Source organism: Ascaphus truei, chromosome 15, assembly GCF_040206685.1.
Source record: "Ascaphus truei isolate aAscTru1 chromosome 15, aAscTru1.hap1, whole genome shotgun sequence".
In the NCBI taxonomy this organism is placed as follows: Eukaryota; Metazoa; Chordata; class Amphibia; order Anura; family Ascaphidae; genus Ascaphus; species Ascaphus truei.
In genome coordinates this window covers 46,897,872-46,919,581 of record NC_134497.1, presented here as the reverse complement: position 1 = coordinate 46,919,581, position 21,710 = coordinate 46,897,872, and the positions used below count along the sequence as shown (strand labels likewise).

The following is a 21,710-nucleotide window of genomic DNA, read 5'->3' as shown; positions in this document are numbered from 1 at the left end:
AGTTCCATGAGAGACAGTCCAGAGTTCATAGCATCAGTCATGCAGTCAGTACTGGGTATTTGCAAAACAGCAAGGGCATGACTAGGTACGTTTAATCCGGAATGGGTATTGGTGAAAGGTCTGCTTGTCACAGAAGTGAGTGTCTGAGAATCCACAGTAGGTATAGCAGATAGTATAGAAAACTTTGTGGCAGGAGTGTTAGAAAAAGTCAAAGGGACCTCAGACATTGCAGGTGAGTCGGGGAAACTTGATTTTAAAGCAGGAGTCTTATCATTATCAATAGCACTATCACACACTACAGGAGAGTCAGAGAGTCAGTGTTTCACACATAGCAGGGAACTCTGAGAGAGAAATATGACTTAGCAACTGGATCCTTAGATGCAGCAACAGGAAACTCAGACCTTGCAAAGGAACCAGAGACAGATAAGCTTATCTCTGAAGTGGTTGGTTGGGAATCAGCAAAAGAGGAACCAATTCCATTGGGAGTTACAGCAGGTGTATTAGTGACAGGCAAGTCACTTACTACATGAGTCAGTGGGAGGAAAACATGCTTTCACATCAGGAGCTTTGGAACTTACACTAATTAACTCTGGAACTGCTGGAAAATACTGGGATGCAGTAACAGGGGGCTGAAAACTTGCAAAGGAATCAGAGACAGAAAGGCTGATCTCTGAAGTAGTAGATTGAGAAACAGGAAAAGAAGAACCAATTACAGCAGGTGTCTCTAAGAAAAAAGGCTTGGGGTCAAAGGGAGAAATCTCAAATGTCTGAGGGGCAGCAGTGATTACACTTGGTACTGTAAAGGGTTTAGAGACAAGTGCACTGGTCTCTGAAATGGGTGTATGAGAGTTTCTGCTAAGTACTGCAACAGGATTTCAAAACTTTGACAAGGTTAACCTGAACTCTGAAACTGGATTTTTAGGTGCAGTGGCAGAAAACAGACATTTCAGAGAGGGTACTCTTTAAAACAGGGGTTTTAACATTTGTGATAGGCATATCACATGCTACTGGGGAGTCAGAGAAAGGGAAGGCTGCTATGACATCAGGGTTTTTACCAGTGGTACAGGTTAACTCATGGAGTGCTGGAGAATCATTAGATGCAATAACAGGAATCTGGCACTTTGCAGGGAAAGGAAAACAAGGAAACTTTGGCTTACAAACTTGATTCTGAGATACAGAAGCAGGGAGCTGAAATCTTACAGTGGGAGGAGTGAAAGAAAACTTTGAGTTGGAAACCTGATCTGTCAATGCAGGAAAGGAAGGCTCTAAGGAAAGAGATTTAGAGACACTGGCAGGGATTTCAACTTTCTGAGAAACTAGAGGGGTAACACTAGGTACTGCAAAGGTTTTAGGGACAGGGACGCTGGTCTCGGGAGTGGGAATTTTAGTTAGGGCAGAGCGGTGAAAACAGTAAATCCCAACAGGCTCGGTAGCTTGAGCTTTAGGAGGAGCATAATATGGAAGGTCTGTCTTTAAACCCAAAGGTTGAGTAGTAGCATGGGTTAAAGCAGATCCTGCATGAGGGTCTGAAAAAGGAGAGTTTGACTCTGAAACTGGAGGCATAATAAGTTCATCTTTTGGCTGTAGGAATGAAACTTTGGCTTGAGCACTACAGTCATTTGCAATGGGAGCTTCGCAGAGCTGACTTGCAGGGGTTAAATCAGGCACAGCATTAGAGTCAGAGGAAAGGGAACTTGAGTAGGAAACTGGTGACTTGAAAAATTCCTGCTTTGACTTCTGACATGCTACATCAGCTTGGGGATCACAAGAAAATCGGGGTACCCCAAGGGGTCTTGTAGCTGAACGTGAAGCGCAGAGGGACTGCCACATAGCAGGTAGGGAGACCAGGGACAGATCCTCCCCTTTCATGATCCAGTCCAAGGTTAGGGAGAATCTTTCAGACAGGGCCGAAAATTCAGACAGGGGCAGGTTTTTAGACCGAGACTGGCTTAAACCCACCTCAGGGGGGTCAATGTTTGTTGGGCTTAACATACTGTCACGCTTGTGCGAGCCCACAGACAAGACCTGACCCCGGCACTGAGGTGGGAAGGACAGTGCCACACACCTACAGTAGCGAAGGCGGGCCCAGTAGGTGGTTTGTAGTGTTGCTGGGTCTGGTATGAAGAAAAAGGGTTAATCCAATACTCGCCAGGTTCCAAGGGTAGGAGAGGTACACGTAGTCGTTATCCGTAAGCCAGGGGTAAAGAGCCAGAGAGAATCCAAATGCAAAGCCAGGTCGGTGCACGAGAGGTTAATCCATAAACCAGGGGTCACGAGCCAGAGAAAATCCAAAGCCAGGTCGGTACACGTGAGGTAACTGTAGAAAACAAAGCAAGACAGGGCTGGACAAGCCAGGCACACACAAGGCTACACAAAGTCTATGTTCAGCACGGTATACCGGCAAGAGGCAGTCTTATATAGGAGACAGGAACCAGTAGGGGAGGGAGCGGAGGCGGGGCCTCCGCAGATGCCAGGATAGGCTGCAGGAGACAAGGCTCATAGCAAAGCTTGACACGTAGCTGGGGCTCGTTGCACGCCGTCATGCGCGTGCACCGCGCACAGTGGAGGTGCGGCGCGTCTTGAGGGGGCGGAGCTATGCTCAGTGACCGTGCATAGAAAGAGCGGGTGCGCGCACGCTTTGTAACAGGAACGGTGATGCGCACATCAGCGGGGGGCGAATATTCGGCAGCTGCCGCTGCAGTACTATAAATAGGCGAGGAGTGTTGTTAATCCACATATATATTTTTGAAAACGTATATTGGCTGTGCTTATGGGCAATCTGATTGGTCCGTCGGTCTGTCACTCAGCCTCTGACCAACCAGATGGCTCCGTCAGCCCCCCCGGCCCCGCATGCCTCTCATTGGCTGCCTTGCTTAGCTGGGGGGGGGGAGGCACACACGCACAACCACCCGGCCACTCTCCTCTTCCTCACCCCACGGCCTGGGACACTGGATCACCCCCGCCATCACCCAAAGCTCACCTCCCGCCGGCTCCCCACCCCCTCCATCACCTCCCCTCACCCGCAGCTCACATCCCCTCGCGGCACCCTTAACCCTGCTTGGCCGCGCGGGGGTGGGGGTGAGCGCCGCCCCCATCACCTCACAACCCTCAGGGGCAACACAGCAGCCACACCACCGTCTCCCGCTTCCTTCCCTCCCTCCTCACAGCCTGCAACCCTGCTTTGCCGCGCACTGCGGGACATGCCAGCGGGGGGGAGCAGGGCAGTGGTGGGTGCGGCGGGGCTGACTGTCTCCTGGGGCGCCCCACACCGTACCTCGCACCCACCCTGCCGCCTCCCCAAAGGTTCCTCTACGCATGAGGTGTGGGGGGGATGGCGGCCCGCCCTGCCGCTCGCTATCTTCAGGCCGCCGCCTGAGGTATGGGGGCTGCAGTGGGGGGGGGGGTGTCACCCACCCACACAGTCACCAACTCCCCCACCCACTAACTCACCCACCCAGTCACTAACTCACCAACCCACCCAGTCACTAACTCACCCACCCACCCAGTCACTAACTCACCCACCCACCCAGTCACTAACTCACCCACCCACCCAGTCACTAACTCACCCACCCACCCAGTCACTAACTCACCCACCCAGTCACTAACTCACCCACCCACCCAGTCACTAACTCACCCACCCAGTCACTAACTCACCCACCCACCCAGTCACTAACTCACCCACCCAGTCACTAACTCACCCACCCAGTCAAAAACTCAAGTCACGACTTTCGCCCTCCCGCCTCTGCCTTTCACCCACCCGCCGCCTCACACCCCTGCACACCCGCCGCCCATACTCAGACAAACTCCACACACACCCGTCGCCTCCCGCCTCTATGCACCGGCGTCACTGACCAGCCGCCGCAACCATTCACCACCCATCCGGCGCCTCCCGCAGCACTCACACCCCTACGCACCGACATCACGGACCAGCCGCCGCCCGCACTCACCAGACACCCGCCGCCTCACAGGCACTCACACCCTAGCAGAAACGTCACTCCCAGCCCGCACTCAGCAACACACAGCAGCCACACACTGCCTCACACCCCTTCCCACCGTAGCGGGACCGCCACATGGAACTCACCAGCCACTCGCCACCTCATACCCACCACTCACTACCCACCCGCCACCCGTACTAAACACCCGCCCGCCGACTCTTACCCTAGCGGGACACACACCTCACATTGGACTGTAGTGTGTTTACAATAAACCATTTTTTTAACTCAATTTTTTTATTGGGTACAATCATGTCAAACAGTACATACAAGGGTGTCATGATCCCATGACAGTGGTGCTTTCAACAATCTGACAGGGACCCAATAACTTTTTCCATTTTCTTGGGAGTGGTGATTGGATGGGAGGGGGAGGGGAGGAGGGGGAGGGGGGAAGACTCACATGGGAGGGGGGGGAAGGGGGGGGAACCTAGGAGAGAGAGGGGGGGGGGGTGGGTGGCGCGCTCCTACCTCCGCGACTGCCTATGGGTATATTTATTTTGTTAGCCACGGGTCCCAGGTGTTTAGAAATTGGGGTATTTTCTTTTGGAGCAGAGCGGTCAGTTTCTCCATTGACATAACTTCGTTAATTCTGCTAGTGACAGTGGTTCTAGAGGGAGCTTTAGTCTGCTTCCAAGCGGCAGCGATGGAACACCTGGCTGCCGTCAGTATGGCCGTTATAAGTCTGGACATCGGTGGATGGAGGTCATCAACAGGTTTGTTCAGCACCAGGGTCACCGGGTCTAGGGGTAGGGTTAGTCCCGTGACCTCTCGTATGAGCCTCTGGATCATGGCCCAAAATTTCTGAATCTCCGGACATGACCACCAAATGTGGGCCATGTCCCCCTTTTGACCACATCCCCTCCAGCACAGATCAACTGCGCCTGGGTAGATCTGGCTCAGCCTAGCGGGGGTCAGGTACCATTGGAATAGAATTTTGTATATATTTTCTTTTGTTGTTGTGCAAATTGAGGTTTTAGCGGCTTGCTCCCAGATCTCCTCCCAGTCCTCCGGATCTATTGAGAGGCCCAATTCCTCGGACCATCGTTGCATATATCTATGGTTGGGTGGGCCAGACTGGGGTACTAATCCTTTATATATTTGAGAGATCAGGCCTTTTTGATAGGTTGTTTTGGCGCAGAGGGTTTCAAATCTGGTTAATTTAGGAAATTTGGAAGTTGGTGAGAGGGATAGGAGAAAATGTCTCACTTGCAGATATTTAAATAGGTGGAGGCCCTGTATCTCGTATTTGTCCCTAATCACCTGATAAGTAGCGATCTCATCTTTCCGCAGCAGATCGGCCACCATCCTAATGTTGTGACCCTGAAATTGGTCAAATTGACTTGGAGAACACCCTGGAGGGAATTTGGGGTTTCCAAAGATGGGGGTGAGCTGTGAGGGGGATGCTACCAGACCGTACTTCCCTCTACATTTAAGCCATACCTCCCACGTGCATCTCATTGCTCCCAGGGCAAACCTTGGTGGTTTATCCCCTCTGCTGCCAGTGGGCCACATTGCCATTTGGAAGGAGAGGGGGTAGGCGTAGTGAGACTCTATCTCTAACCAAGAAGCTAGGGCCGGGTCGCAATTCCAAACTACAGCCTGCTTCAGCTGTGCTGCGATGTAGTATTTTGCAATGTCGGGGACCCCCACACCTCCTCTTTCTCTAGACGAGAGCATCACTGACCGAGGGACTCTGGGCCTTTTGTCATTCCAAATAAATTGGAGAATTAGAGACTGCATGTTTTTAAGCGCTGTTTGTGGGACCGGGATTGGAAGGGTTTGGAAGTTATATAACAGTCTTGGGAGAACGTTCATTTTTACTGCCGTGATTCTCCCAAACCACGATATTTGGTGTTTTTTCCAGATCTCTAGGTCTTTTTTGATCTGGTTAAATAGAGGTGGGTAGTTATATTGGTATAGGGAGCTGTAGGAATTGGAGATTTTAACACCCAAGTATTTAATGTGGGTGGGGCTCCATCGATATTTATAGTTGGCTTGTATAAGGGTCCAGTCCTGGGGGGGGAGGGATAAATTTAGGGCCTCAGACTTGTCCATGTTTACTTTGTAGTCAGATACTTGGCCGAATTGAGTTAGGTGTCGTTGAAGGTTGGGGAGGGAGGTATGGGGGTTCGCGAGGGTCAAGATCACATCGTCTGCAAACAGCGAAATTTTGTGTTCTCTATCTCCAATTTGGATACCTTTTATGTTGGGTTCGTCCCTGATCTTGGCTGCTAGGGGCTCTATAGTTAAGGCGAATAATAGAGGGGAGAGTGGGCAGCCCTGTCTAGTCCCATTTCTGATCTTTATTGGGTCCGAAAACCCACCTGCCAATTTGACATATGCTGTTGGGTTATGGTAAAGAGCTCTCACTCCTTCCAGGAAAGGTCCTGAGAATCCAAACCTCAGCATGGTCTGGTCTAGGAAGGACCACTTGATCCTGTCGAACGCTTTTTCAGCGTCGAGGCTTAGAATCATTGCCCTGGTCCCAGTGAGATGCACGTGGTCTATTATATCTACTATTTTACGTGTGTTGTCGGAGGCCTGTCTTCCGGACACAAACCCTACTTGATCTACATGTATGAGTCTAGGGAGAATTGGGTTTAGCCTGTTTGCCTGGATCTTACTGTAGATTTTGAGATCGGTATTCAGCAGGGATATGGGCCTATAATTCCCGCAGAGGAGAGGGTCTCTTCCCTCTTTGTGAATAATCGCTAAGTTTGCCGCTGTGATAGTAGAGGGTATCGGCTCTCCTTGAAGGAACGAGTTGTACATTTGGAGGAGGTAGGGGGATAGGATAGGTAAAAACAGTTTATAATAGCTATTAGAAAAGCCATCTGGGCCCGGGGTTTTTGCTATCTTGAGGGATTGTATGGCTAGGGACAGTTCCTCTTGATTTATTGCTTTGTTTAAGCTCTCAGTCTCTTCTGGGGTGAGTGTGGGTAGGCTACACTGCTCTAGGTATTGGGTTATTTTAGTGATATTAACTGGGTCCTGGCCTGGGGGATGGAGGTTATACAGGTCTGAATAAAATTTCGCGAACTCTCGTGTTATCTCCTTCTCTAGATATGTGACCTGTCCTTTATTTGTCTGAATTTTTGCGATCTGGGCTTTTGCTCTGGCACCCCTTAACTTCGAGGCCAGGAGCTTGTCGGCTTTGTTGCCTTTGTCAAAGTATTTTTGTTTAGACCATCTGAGGGCTTTTTCAACTTCCTCTAGCTGTGTCTGTTTGAGGGCAGCTCTGGCTAGTGTTAGTTGCTTTAGTGTCGTCTTGGAGGTTGAGATTTTATGTTGGGCTTCTAACTGGGAGATTTTTTCTGTAAGCTCTTTTTGGAGTTTGAGTTTTTTTTTTTTTTGTATGAGGCTATAGAAATTAAGTCTCCCCTGATAGTGGCTTTATGTGCCTCCCATAGCATAGCTGGGGTTGAAGCAGTGCCTTTGTTATACTTAAAGAAAGATACCAACTTTTGGCGAATTGAGGTCTCGGTGTCGGGGCAATTAAGAAGGGAGTCATTGAGCTTCCATTTATATTGGGCATGTTTGATAAATGGGAGGGATAATAAAAGATCAATGGGTGCGTGGTCGGACCATGTGATCGGCCCGATGTTGGACTGGGAGGAGGCCTGGAAGACGTTGCTGGTGCCCAGAAAATAATCGATCCTCGAGTAGGACTGATGAGGGGTGGAGAAGAAAGTGTAGTCCCTCTGGCCCTGGTGCTGAGCCCTCCATATATCGATCAGTGAGTAACTTTCCATAATATCCCGGAATTGCTTAGCCTTTTTCTGGGCCTGAGTGCTGCTCTGGGAGAGTGTGTGGTCTGGGCTTGTTTGGCCAGGGCCGGATTTATCATTTTTGTATGAGGCCACCATATTAAAGTCTCCTCCAATGATCAGAGAGGATAGAGATTGTTGGTCTAGGGTTTCTAGTAGGCTGTTCAGGAATTGAATTTGATTGGAATTAGGGGCGTATACATTGACAATTGTGATCGGGGACCCTGCCAAGGTGCCCTGGAGTATGAGCGAGCGTCCTTCGGGGTCTTGGTGAGATTTTGTCAGGACAAATGGGACCCCAGCCCTAAAGAGGATAGCTACTCCTCTTTTTTTGCTAGGAGAGGAGGCGTAGTATGCCTGGGGGAATACATTTTTAAATGTGTTGGGGGGCGTCTGGGTGTTAAAATGCGTTTCCTGTATTAGGACTATATCGCCTCGGGATCTTTTGAGATCTGTGAGGACTAGTTTCCTTTTTTTTTACAGAGTTAAGGCCTTTGGCGTTGATTGAAATTAGTTTAATGGAGGCCATTGTTTTTCTTATGGTGTTTTCAGGGCACTAGGCCCTGTGACTCCTATTTTTCCCATGTCAGGAGTTCGGAACCGGGGAGCTACGGGTAGACCTGAACCCTCGGTAGAGGGGGTCGCGGAGGGAGGGTTTGCGCTGGGGATAGGGGTAGTAGGGGAGGGACACATATAAGGGGGGGGAAAACTGGGTGGGCCTTGAGTAGGCCTATAAGAAGTAACCTTTGACACTTTCGTGAAAAAGGAGGTGGGGCGGGGTGCCCCTGGGGGGACTTCCGGAGACATGGGCCTGTCTCGGAGCACTGTGTTAGTCCCTAGACCCTCCATTCTGTAAATGGGGGGGACCACTAGTTGGGGGGGTGGGCATGGGTAGTTTCTTTGTTTCTAGTGGTAATCAGGGGCGTACCCTTATCTAGATTGGTCCTGGTATACTAAGTACCTGAGATGACTCTTTGATCTGCTTACTCTGAGGCTCTGTATGTGTTTACCTGGGTTAAGCATATGTAATCACTTAGTTCGCTAAATAGCTTATTATAGGGAGGGGGGAGGGGGGGGGGAGCAGGAGGGGTACTAGGGCAGAGGATGGGGGGGGGGTAGGGAGGGGGAGGGGAATCCGCAGGGGATGCATATTCACATAACATTTTCAACAGTATCGTACATTTGTATACCATCCTACTAATATTGAGAGAGAGAGGGGGACCTCTTAATATACTGGCTCCCCTCTAGTTCTGCATTTTGTCGTCTCGTCGCTGACTTCTTGTTTCATATATGGGGGGGAGAAGTGGGGGGTGGGGAGGTGCAGAGGAGGGGGTGGGGTGGTGCAGAGGGGGAGGGGGGGGGGAAAGGGGTGGGACGCCTGTTGAGTTCGTATACGTGGGGGGGGTGGAGGAGGGGGGGTATAGGAGGGGGGGGTGGGAAGAAGGAGGGGGAAAGGGGGGGAGGGGGGAGGGGGGTGATAGTAGTAAAGAGAGGGGGGAGTATTTATTATGTGAGAGTTTAAGCGACATTATATCTGTGAGGTTCTTTTGACTGAAAGTCTCAGTCTGAAATCTAATGGGAGAGCGCCCTCACATGGTCAAGTCTGGTATGTATTGTTCCTTTCAGTTTTACTGTACCCGGCAGACTCCTAGGCTGGTGCTGGGTGCTGTTCATTCTCCTGTGTTCTTTCACCGGCTGGACTTCAGTTTTCGCCCTCCAGGTAGGTAGGGGGGGGACCGGAGTTTCTTCAGCGTCTGTGTGGTCTCAGAGGGGGAGATGGGGGGGGGGGGGGTTAGAGCGAGTGCGGGGGGAGAGAAGAGGGGAAGGGGGTGGGGGAGGTAAGGGTAAGGGGGGCAGAGATGTTTGGGGTACTCGATTCTGGTAGGGGATGGAGATTGTCTAGGGCGGTGGAGGGGGGGGAGGGAGTGTGGGTGGGGGAAATGGAGCGTTCAGATGTTCTCTATGTGTTGTGCATGTAGCTGGGTCTGTGGCGTTGAGGGGGGTGGTGGGGGGGGGAGGTTTTAGGCAGGGGGGGTGCACTGAGTATTCAGCTGGAGCGGGATTGGGAGAACAGTGGGGGGAGCATTACGGAGTGTGGGTTGGAGGGGAGGGGGGGTCAGGGGAGTGTTCTTTGGGGGTCTGGGACTCCCCAGGGCTAGCACTGTGGAGCTGCGTTTAGTAATTTATTTATTTCTTTTGCCGTACTTTACCCTTCTTCCGCTGTGTCCCTAAGAGGGCTCCGTCCCTCCCCTCTGCGTGTCCTTTTACCGAGTCTTTTGTAGAAGGCTCACCAGAACCTGGATACAAATTGGGAGCCCCTGTCAGAAACTATAGAAGAGGGAATTCCATGAATCCGAAAAATTTCCTTGGAAAAAATGTCCGCGAGGGTGGGTGTGAGGTGGGCAGGCCCTTGAGGGGAATAAAGTATACCTGTTTAGAAAAGCGATCTATTACTACTAAGATGGTGTTCATACCTTTAGAACTAGAGTAGGTAATTCAACAATAAAGGCCATAGAGATATGGGACCAGGGGCGTTCCGGAATAGGTAAAGGCATATGTAAGCCAGAGGGTTTCTGTCGGAGGGCTTTGCTTTGAGCGCAAGTGGGACAGGCGCTGGTGAATTCCCGGATGGTTCTAGCCATATTAGGCCACCAAAAGGTACGTTGGATAAGGTCCAGGGTCCTCCGGAAGCCGGGATGTCCTGCAGAGCGGGCAGAATGACCCCACTCTAAGATTTTGGGACGAAATTCATGGGCAGCATACAGCCTCCTTTCTGGTACCTCTAGACCACCCGGAATGTTCCTTTGAGTCCTAAGGATCTTGTCCAGAATGTTGAATGAGGCCGCAGAAATTATAAGTCCCTTGGGCAGAATAGTCTCGGGAACTTCTTCGGGTCACTCCTCCGGAGAGAACTGTCTGGATAAGGCGTCCGCCTTTACGTTCTTGGTGCCCGGGATGTATGATAGGGTGTAGTTAAATCTGGAGAAGAGTAGTGCCCAGCGAGCCTGGCGGGAGCCCAGGCGACGTGCCGTCTCAATATAAAGAAGGTTCTTATGGTCAGTAAGAATAGAAATTGGCTCTCTAGACCCTTCCAGAAGGTGTCTCCACTCCAGAAGAGCCATCTTAATAGCCAGCAGTTCTCTATTGCCCACATCGTAGTTCTTCTCAGCAGAGGAAAAAATTTGGGGGGAAAAACCGCAGGGGTGCAAATGGTCTTGCGAGGAAGATCTTTGAGAGAGCAGGGTTCATGCACCGCAATCCGATGCATCAACCTCCAGGATAAAGAGCAGACTCGTGTCAGGATGTCGAAGAATAGGGGCGGAAACGAATGTACGTTTTAAAGTTTCAAAGGCTGAGGCTGCCTCAGGAGACCAAGCTGAGGGGTCGACTCATTTTTTCGTGAGAGCGGTGATGGGTGCAATTATGGTGGGAAAATTCTGAATAAACCTTCGATAGTAATTCGAAAAACCTAAAAAACGTTGAATAGCCTTGGGGGAATTGGGTTGTGGCCAGTTGAGAATGGCTTTGAGTTTCTCGGGGTCCATAGAGAAATCTTTGTCCGAGATGATGTATCCAAGGAAGGGCATAGAGGACAGATGAAAGAGGCATTTTTCCATTTTGTCATACAAGTGATTGGAACGGACAAGCCTGGTGTGTCGAATGTGATCCTGGAGATTGCTGGAAAAGATGAGAATATGGTCTAGGTATACGATAAGAAAAGAATTGAGTACGTCTCGAAATTTTTTGTTTATGAAGTCCTGAAACACCACTGGGGCATTACAGAGCCCGAAGGGCATCACCAAGTATTCGTAGTGACCACTATGTGTATTGAAGGCGGTCTTCCATTCGTCACCCTCCCCGAATACGAATAAGATTGTACGCCCCACGGAGGTCCAATTTCGTGAAGATCTTAGCCCCCTGGAGTCTATCAAACAGTTCGGATATGAGGGGGAGGGGGTACCGGTTATTGACCATGATCCGGTTGAGGCCCCGATAGTCGATGTCGGAGAGAGTTGTCCTTCTTTTTAACCGAAAAAAAACCGGCACCGGCGGGGGAGGATGAATGGCGTATGAAGCCCTTCTCGAGGTTTTCACGGATGTATTCGGCCATGGCCTTGGTCTCTGGAACGAAGAGAGGATAGGACTTGGATCTAGGAAGTGTGGCGCCAGGAATCAGGTCAATAGGACAGTCGTAGGACCTGTGGGGGGGCAAAACTTCAGCGCTAGTCTTGCAAAAGACGTCCAGGAAATCGGAGTAGGCCTCTGGTAGGTCGATTTTAGGAGTTGACGGAACCGTAATCCCCGCGTGTTGCATGGGAGGAATGGTGCTAGAGATGAGTAACTCCTTCGGTCTTGGGTCCTGTTGTATAGGAGTGCATGCCCTCCAATCAATACGGGGATTGTGCTGCTGAATGTGAAACCCAGTGACTTGGAAAGGCGCTTAACAACTATAAAAGTGCTCAAAAAAATAAAATTAAAAGTTTGTGAAACTGACGAATTCTCTCAACCTTCCAGGGAATATGCACTGATTCCCTTACAACAGTTTAGGATCCAGGGCAGGAAGGGAGCAGCATCATCAGGAACACCCAGAAAAAAATACAAAACTCATCATAGTGTAGTATGAAAAATAAATGTCAATATGTGGAACTTGGCTCTTTAAATAACCTACTTACAGAATGTAAGATATATAATAGCAGGTTTGTAATTGTGATGGATCTTTGGACACCTCAGGTTATGGGTTGCAGCAAGCAGCAGCGTACATCAGATAGGGGTGGTGTCAGGCAAGATGGTGTTTTCACTCTGGCAGCAGCTTCCAATCAGTCATATGCAGTCATACAAAGATAAGGGAAACAATAGTGCTTTACCAAAATAACACAGAGTTTTATCGTGAAGACGAGCAGGAAATGTACTCACAATATAATAAATGAGCACATTCACATCATGGTATCTTTAGGAACCAGGGTATTGGATCGGCCGGTGGAAAAATCCCTCACTTCACTCCGCTTCCTTGTCCTCCACGAGGGTGCCCCCTCGTCCGGTGCCAGATGGATGGCGTCTGTCGTCACTTCCTGGCCTGGCGGTGACGACTTCCGGTGAGCGTAAGTAGAGCGGAGAGTAGGGGGAACGCCGGTCCAAGACTATGCCTCCGTGAATACAGCAGAAAGACAGTTCCCAAACGGTAAATACAGCTGGGCTCTGCTAACTGTCTGCAGATTTCTTTAGCTCAACGCGTTTCACTGCATGCCGCAGCTTCCTCAGGAGCAATGATAATGTCCCCTACTGGGTGCTATTTAAATAGCCCATTCAATTAGGGCAATTGGTAATGCAATCATATATAATTGACACAAGATGATTAACATCATTACACACAGAGTCTCCCAAGCTGGGTACATAATCTCTGTGATCCAAAAAACGACGCATAAAATACTTTAATACAATTTATTTAAAAAGAACATAGAACAGAATATATACTAAAATAAAAAATTAAATACTAAAATTAATGGGTAGTCGTTAGGTCGAGATGCTTAATGGAAGGTAGAGAGAGAGAAAGAGACATATGTTAGTTGATCATAAACACAAAATATGATTAACTTAAATAAAAACATATAAAAGTTATACAATGAGAAATCCAAACTGGAAATGTAAAAGACTGGCATGACTAAAAGTGACTTAAAAAGGAGGGGAGAGGGAGGGGGGAGTGTGTGACATAGGGGAAAATTTATTTTAAAAAATAAAATAAAAATAAAATAAAATAATAACTAGAGGAAGGGTGCAATCTCAAAATCAACATTAAGACCATGTGGTGTCAGCGTGTTAAGTTTATGCACCCAAAACATCTCTCTTTTGCTTAAATCTAAATTTCTATCTCGTCCTCTCCAATGTTGTGCCACATGCTCTATTGCGGTAAATTTTAACCCTTTAGTATTGGAGTTGTGAAAAGAGGAAAAATGTTTGGAAACATTATGTGACTGCACACTACGCCTTATATTGCTTAAATGCTCCAAAATACGTATCTTAATAGCTCTTGATGTTTTTCCAACGTATTGGAGCCCGCATGGGCATTCCAGGAGGTAGATTATATAATTAGAGTTGCAGTTCATGTATTGTTTAATTCTGTAATCCTCATTTTTATTATTGCACCTAAATCCCTTTTTGTCTTGCTGTTTGTATTCACAGGCCTTGCAACAACCACAGCCGTGAAACCCTTCCAATTTTTGAAGCCATCCATTTCTATTTGTCTCTACTTTCTTAATATTACTGGGAGCTATTATACCTTTTAGATTTTTGGCCTTTTTAAAAATCACTCTCGGGCGATCTGGGATTTCTTCTTTTAAAATCGGATCATTTAATAAAACATGCCAGTGTTTCTGTATTATTTTCTTTATGTTGTTTGACTCTTTATTAAAAGAAGTTAAAAATGCTGTGTCGAAATTTTTCTTATTATTTGAAGATGTTTCTCTATCTTTAGCTACTAATAGGTCAATTCTATTCAGACCATTTGCTTTTTCTAATGCCATGTCTAGGAGTTCTGTTTTGTATTGTTTTTCTACAAAACGTTCTTTCAGTATATTGCATTGATCATTGAATACTATATTGTCTGTGCAATTTCTCCGCATTCGTCTGAATTGGTTGTATGGGACATTGTCCATCCATATATCCTGGTGACAGCTTGTACGTAATATATAATTATTGCTGTCAACTTCCTTAAAGAAAGACCTAGTTTTGAGAATCTCATTCTCTATATAAATATTCAAATCCAAATAATTGAGGGAACTATTACTTGTCACAGAGGTGAATTGTAAGTTATACGTATTCACATTAATACTCGAGTATATACTGAAAGAACGTTTTGTAGAAAAACAATACAAAACAGAACTCCTAGACATGGCATTAGAAAAAGCAAATGGTCTGAATAGAATTGACCTATTAGTAGCTAAAGATAGAGAAACATCTTCAAATAATAAGAAAAATTTCGACACAGCATTTTTAACTTCTTTTAATAAAGAGTCAAACAATATAAAGAAAATAATACAGAAACACTGGCATGTTTTATTAAATGATCCGATTTTAAAAGAAGAAATCCCAGATCGCCCGAGAGTGATTTTTAAAAAGGCCAAAAATCTAAAAGGTATAATAGCTCCCAGTAATATTAAGAAAGTAGAGACAAATAGAAATGGATGGCTTCAAAAATTGGAAGGGTTTCACGGCTGTGGTTGTTGCAAGGCCTGTGAATACAAACAGCAAGACAAAAAGGGATTTAGGTGCAATAATAAAAATGAGGATTACAGAATTAAACAATACATGAACTGCAACTCTAATTATATAATCTACCTCCTGAAATGCCCATGCGGGCTCCAATACGTTGGAAAAACATCAAGAGCTATTAAGATACGTATTTTGGAGCATTTAAGCAATATAAGGCGTAGTGTGCAGTCACATAATGTTTCCAAACATTTTTCCTCTTTTCACAACTCCAATACTAAAGGGTTAAAATTTACCGCAATAGAGCATGTGGCACAACATTGGAGAGGACGAGATAGAAATTTAGATTTAAGCAAAAGAGAGATGTTTTGGGTGCATAAACTTAACACGCTGACACCACATGGTCTTAATGTTGATTTTGAGATTGCACCCTTCCTCTAGTTATTATTTTATTTTATTTTTATTTTATTTTTTAAAATAAATTTTCCCCTATGTCACACACTCCCCCCTCCCTCTCCCCTCCTTTTTAAGTCACTTTTAGTCATGCCAGTCTTTTACATTTCCAGTTTGGATTTCTCATTGTATAACTTTTATATGTTTTTATTTAAGTTAATCATATTTTGTGTTTATGATCAACTAACATATGTCTCTTTCTCTCTCTCTACCTTCCATTAAGCATCTCGACCTAACGACTACCCATTAATTTTAGTATTTAATTTTTTATTTTAGTATATATTCTGTTCTATGTTCTTTTTAAATAAATTGTATTAAAGTATTTTATGCGTCGTTTTTTGGATCACAGAGATTATGTACCCAGCTTGGGAGACTCTGTGTGTAATGATGTTAATCATCTTGTGTCAATTATATATGATTGCATTACCAATTGCCCTAATTGAATGGGCTATTTAAATAGCACCCAGTAGGGGACATTATCATTGCTCCTGAGGAAGCTGCGGCATGCAGTGAAACGCGTTGAGCTAAAGAAATCTGCAGACAGTTAGCAGAGCCCAGCTGTATTTACCGTTTGGGAACTGTCTTTCTGCTGTATTCACGGAGGCATAGTCTTGGACCGGCGTTCCCCCTACTCTCCGCTCTACTTACGCTCACCGGAAGTCGTCACCGCCAGGCCAGGAAGTGACGACAGACGCCATCCATCTGGCACCGGACGAGGGGGCACCCTCGTGGAGGACAAGGAAGCGGAGTGAAGTGAGGGATTTTTCCACCGGCCGATCCAATACCCTGGTTCCTAAAGATACCATGATGTGAATGTGCTCATTTATTATATTGTGAGTACATTTCCTGCTCGTCTTCACGATAAAACTCTGTGTTATTTTGGTAAAGCACTATTGTTTCCCTTATCTTTGTATGACTGCATATGACTGATTGGAAGCTGCTGCCAGAGTGAAAACACCATCTTGCCTGACACCACCCCTATCTGATGTACGCTGCTGCTTGCTGCAACCCATAACCTGAGGTGTCCAAAGATCCATCACAATTACAAACCTGCTATTATATATCTTACATTCTGTAAGTAGGTTATTTAAAGAGCCAAGTTCCACATATTGACATTTATTTTTCATACTACACTATGATGAGTTTTGTATTTTTTTCTGGGTGTTCCTGATGATGCTGCTCCCTTCCTGCCCTGGATCCTAGATTGTGCTGCTGAAGCCAGGGTAGGCCAAGGGTTACCTGGGTCCCGGGGGAATGAATCACATCCAACGTAAGGGTTTCAGTGTGGCAATTGGTGGAAGATAAGGTGAGGGGAATCGTCTCGAGAGAAATGAAGGCCGGGTTCAAGGGTCGGCCGTCGATCCCTTCTAGTCCGATGGGTACTCTCTTCCTAATGAGTGGAATATTATTGAGCTTCATGAATTCCTATCCACAAAGTTCCCACCTGCGCCGGAATCAACAAAGGCGGCCGCAGAGACGCGGAATGAAGGGCCCGAAAGAGTCACCGGAATGAAAAGCTTCTTGGGGAGGTCGTCACTGGAAAAGGGGCAAGGAGAAAAGGCACCCAGGGAGAGCCCCTTTATACTCACTGGGTGGAGTAGTTTCCGGGACGCAGGGGACAATTCCAAATCAGGTGTTCAGGGGATCCGCAGTAGAAGCACAGCCCACGGTCCCTTCGGAGTTTTTGTATCGGTGGCCGGGTCTGTTGAGTACCCAGTTGCATGGGCTCTGGTGGTTCCAGGGCTGGGAACCGGGACAACTGAGGTCTTGGAACCGGAAGAAACCTAGGAAAGGGGGCGATCAGAGGCACAAAACGAGGACGTTGGCGTTCGGAGCGTTGCTCCTGGAGGCGCTGATCCATCCGAATAGCCTGAGCAATCAGTTCCTCCAACACTGCTGGCCTGGGATGAGCAGCGAGTTCGTCCTTTACTATATCCGAAAACCCCTGCCAGAAGACGGCGATGAGTGCCTCCTGGTTATCTCTGGCCGTAATTCCCAAATCGGAGAAGCCCACGCCAGGGCGCCACCAGTCAAGAGAGAGTACACATACGCCACTTTCTTACGTCCCGTGGAGAACTGAAGAGGCGCCATCTCGAATTGGACCTCACACTGGTTTAGGAATCTGCAGCAGGCCTGCGGATCGCCAGCGTAGGGTTTCGGCACGGGTATCTTGGTCTCTGGTGTGGCTGCGCCAAGAGATCCGGGCTGAGACAGGGAGGAAACATTAGGTGGTGCACCCTGTAGAGAAAGGTTGGTTAGCTGCTGAGCTAGGTCAGAGATCTGGGTGGACATGGTTTGGCTCTGTACCACCAGGGCCGAGAGAATTTGGTCTAAGGTAGGTTCATCAGTCTCGATCTGGTCTGTGTCGGTTGGGCTCAGCATAATGTCACGGTAGTGCTGCCCGCAGACCTGACCCGTCCCAAGACTGAGGTGGAAAGTATAATACCACGCACCCGCAGCAGAGGGGCGTGTCCGGAGTGTGGTAATTAGTTGCCAGGCCAGAAGTCTTTAGTAAGGGAACCAAAGGTACTTGGCATATCCGGAGGTAGAAGGATCGTGGTGATTGCCGTAGCCGGAGGTTGAGGGTGCCAGAGGTCCGGGAGGTAGAGGAGCGAGCCGAGATCGAAGGGCGGAAAGAGACTGCGTCGTGAGGAGTAAGCCAGGGTCCAGAGCCAGAGGAAGAGTAGAAAGCCACGCCGGGTCAAACCTGAAGAACACGAAGAACAAGAGCCCACACGAATACTAGCCCAACTAGCAAAAGCTATGCAGAGCAATGATTCCCAGGGAGCACAGGGATAATATATACGTGGAAGGACCAACCAGGGAAGGAGGCTGAACGGAGGTGTGCCATGGAGCGCCTTGTGACTGGTACAGGCTGTGATCCTTGCCTGTGATCAGCTGTGAAGTGTGAAAGCCGGAGCGGGGCTGCAGCTGTACATGGGAGGCGTGGCTAGAAGCCCAGAGGGGTGAATAAATTACTGACAGAGGCGCGCTGTGTAAGATCCTCCGGCGCGCCCCGACAAGATGGTGTCTGCAATAGCCAGCGCTCGGCGGGATCGTCGAGTCCCACGCCGAGGATGCGCCAGCGGGAGGCAAGGTGCGGCAGCAACAACCTCCGAGACCGGTAAGGAGGTGTTACGTGAGCCCTGCTTCCTGACACCGGACACAATATACATGCGAACCACTCACAGATGCAATTGAACAAGCTTTACTACTCAATAATAAAAATAGACATATCACATATATATCAACATGCCCTTCCCACCTCTAAGGCTGAGTCCCCAGTCTTCACTGTGGCACGCGCGCCCGGCGGGGGGGGCGGCGCGTACACAGCGCTGCACCGCGATAGGCGGTCTGAGGGGAGAGGGAAGGTTTGCTACGGGAGGGGGCGTGGCTGTGGGTTTTCGGGGGCGTGGCCATGACGTCTCGCGGCTGGTTCGCCCTTATTGGCTGAACCGCTGGCGGGGGCGTGGCCACACCTCCGTCGCGGATTCTAATTTCAAATTCCCCTGCCTCCCTGAAAACCTGTCGCACACCGCTGGGGAAAGGTGCGCGACAAGGTAGGGTCTGGGACCGGCCGGACTGGGGGGGCGGGGTTTGATAGCACAGCGCACGCCGATCCGTGCGCTGTAGAAGTGACTGGGGCCGCCCCCTAAGGGAATAGGGACGGGGTCCCTTTTGTTGTCCCGACCACTGACTGTGTAAAGGCGCTAGCCGCAGAGTGTCACTTTATTCAGAGTGTGAGTGTGTGGGGATAGCGCTTCCCGGTGGTGCACTTTGTGAATACCTCCCTGGTCTTGGTCCAGACCAGATCGCAACCGCAACCAGCATTCCACGACGTGGCTCCGCGGCGTGATAATGTGCTCCTTTCAGAGATGAGTCCTCCGGCGGATGCCTCTGGAGGGGCCTCCCGAGTGGATCGTACCCCTTTAAATGAGTCTCTAATAATGCTGCACTATGGCAGCTGCCTTGTACTTCAGGCGACGTCCTGCAGCTGTCCCATCAACAGTCTCTGCTACCACTGCATAGGACAGGATGTACTGCTCTTCAGAAAAGGTCCTGCAGTCACACACACACACACACTAACTGCCCAGGAACACACACACACACACACACTAACTGTTCAAGGTCTCTCTCTATACTCTACATAACGGACGCAGGGTCCCTTTAAAAAAATAAATAAATAAACTTAACCGTCGCAAGGTCCCTCTCCCGCGCGCACTTGCCTCTGCGCATGTGCGACCTGCCGAAGCGTGACCTCCCATGCCAATCTCAATAAGGCCGCCGCGACTGCTCTGCGCATGCGTGAGCACTTGTACATGGCGGCGCCCCGTGGAGGGAGCCGCCGGCGATCCCGTCACCTTCCCCGCAACATCTCCCACGGCAGCAGAGGTAGGAGGGGGAACGGGGCACCGGGAGAACCCCAAAAAGAGTAACGGGCTACACTACCATTGTCCGCTAGGAATCCGTGATGAACGTCCGCGCGCACATCGTGTAGCACGCTGTGTGAGCGGGGCCTCAGGGCTGTTACATAGTGCCGAGCCGTGCTCTGCCATGTGCCCGCGCGGATTTTAAATACCTGTTTAAAGGGTGGCCCTTCTATTGTGGTGCCACGCACGTGCACAGCACAGCACAGACCGTTGAGGAAGCCGACGGCGACATATACCAAGAAAATTACGTTTTCATGCGGTAGCTCGGGGGGAGGGGCCAGGATGGGGACGGGACAGGGGAGATATGTCGGGCCGGGATGAATTTTGCGGCCGGGGGAAGAGGTTTTTTTGGGCCGGGGGAAGAGGTTGTTGCAGGCGGGGGGAGATGTCATCGGCCCGCCTACCCCGGCGCATCATTAACCCCACCCACCTGCAGCGCCAATCATTAACCCCACCCACCTAGCACGCCCCCGGCACTATGCAACAAGCCTTGGACTGCTCGGGGAGTGTTTTGCCTTCCGGTAGGCAATTAAATCCCTTTATTACTATAGCTAAGTGGTATTGCTGCTGCCCATTAACTGAACGAACCAGGATTCAATTCTTGGCTAGGATGATTTTTTTTTTTTTTTCATTATTTTATTTTCACTCCAGTGTGATTAGCCAAGCTGCTATTTACACTGGAGTGTCAATCGGGGAGTGTTTTGTCTACCTTAAAACACTTTATTCACTAAAACGCATCAGCAGCTTGTAACGAAAATAGGGTTAATCAGCGTATTAATAAAGGCAATATGCTCGGCTGGTTAACACTAACTCGCACTGGGGAATGAAGGGGTTAATTTTATATGCATTACCCATGTATTATTTTCCCTTCTATGCCTTTTTGTCCCCCTTTTGCAGGTTGGTGTGTGCCTGCAGTGTTCAAGTATATTGTGACATAGTCCAAAGATGTTAGGCAGCTTTCTGCCCCATTTTAGGCCAGAAAGTGCAGGAATAGTTAAAAATGATCCGTTCCACAGCTTCCCATTAACTCAGGCAGCTGGATGGAAAATTCAGACCACAGATTACAATGGCTCTAGTTCTCCCTCACCTGCTCTTCTAATCACATGCACAGGTATTTAGAGCAGAGAGGTTTTGCATTTCACTCTCTCTCCTAAGAGCCTGGAGGCTGGGGGTATCACTGCTCCCCGGTATCCAGTTTCGGGGTGGACGGCCCCTCCAAGTACCACAGTACCAGAGGATTTGCCTGGACACTTGGGACCGAGTTCCCACCACGAACAGATAAGACAAAAACAAATGTTTCCTGCTGTTGCTGAAAGACTGTGCTGTATCTAAGTGACCCTAAATGAGAGGGCATTGTTTTAAGCTGGGGAACCAGGTTAGTTGGCCAGCAGCTGTTAGAGAGACTGATTCTAATGTGTAGTTAGATCCCTGAAAGGTATAGGATTTTGTTTATAATTTGGTTTCTTTTTACTTGAAATAACAGTGTGGGAAATACTACAACACTGAAATGAGAACTGCTGAATGAAAGTATCTGAGTACCTCTAATCTACACTTGTTAAAGCTGCAGTACCTTACTTGGATGAAAATAAAGCAGGCAGAAGCCTGAGTTAAGCAACGTAATACATTGCATGTTCCTGTTTGTTGTATAATTAACCCTAGAAGACTGTGTCGGGAAGAACCCAGACAGACGTCAGCGCTTTTGTCACAATATCTTGTGCCTGCATACTATTTTTTAGGCACAAGATGGCGCTGCGGTAGCCGAGCCGCAAATTAATGGAATGAGTTAGAACCCTGACTTTTTGTATGCAACCCTAGACTAACATTCCAAACACACACATATGAAAAATGTAACGGTAGCATAGGTA

At 48.6% G+C, this 21,710-nt stretch overlaps 2 protein-coding genes and 1 long non-coding RNA gene across 3 annotated transcripts in view; 2 read left to right on the top strand and 1 right to left on the bottom strand.

Annotated features, from left to right (window-relative positions):
• LOC142466914 (uncharacterized) overlaps positions 1–21,710 on the top strand; it is a 608,435-nt gene that overhangs the window by 250,208 nt on the left and 336,517 nt on the right. The gene's annotated exons all lie outside the window — the stretch shown is intronic.
• LOC142466913 (uncharacterized) overlaps positions 1–21,710 on the top strand; it is a 276,622-nt gene that overhangs the window by 35,593 nt on the left and 219,319 nt on the right. The window lies entirely within an intron of this gene.
• LOC142466995 (uncharacterized) lies at positions 14,742–16,174 on the bottom strand. Its single transcript, XR_012788300.1, has 2 exons — positions 16,064–16,174; positions 14,742–14,985 (listed from the first exon to the last, which is right to left on the bottom strand). It is a non-coding gene; the product is annotated as an uncharacterized LOC142466995 (long non-coding RNA).